Below are 379 nucleotides of genomic sequence, written 5' to 3'. Positions count from 1 at the left end.
TTGGACTATAAGATGCACTGGACCAGAAGACGCACTTAGGTTTTAGAGGAGGAAAATAGGGGAAAAATTCCCACTCCACTGCTGCCCCCCACCCCAGCGAGCCAGGTAAGCTACATTCAGACTATACGACGCATCCTCATTTCCCTCCCAAATTTGGGGGGAGGGGGCTGCGTCTTATAGTCTGAAAAATACCGTATGTATAAGCTTAAGGCCGGTCAGCAAGCATGTCCTTCACACCCACATATAAGCACCATGGGAATTCTGGCCACATGCCTTTCTGCACTTGGAGATTTGGCTGGGTCCCCAGTGGCAGCTGCCCAGGACAGTGTTCTGTGGACTTCCTCATTCCTACCCTCCCGATACAGGAAGCAACAAAGCA

This window comes from Desmodus rotundus, chromosome 5 (genome assembly GCF_022682495.2).
Source record: "Desmodus rotundus isolate HL8 chromosome 5, HLdesRot8A.1, whole genome shotgun sequence".
NCBI lineage: Eukaryota > Metazoa > Chordata > Mammalia > Chiroptera > Phyllostomidae > Desmodus > Desmodus rotundus.
The sequence above is the reverse complement of the archived record's forward strand: the minus strand, read 5'-3'. Positions refer to the sequence as shown.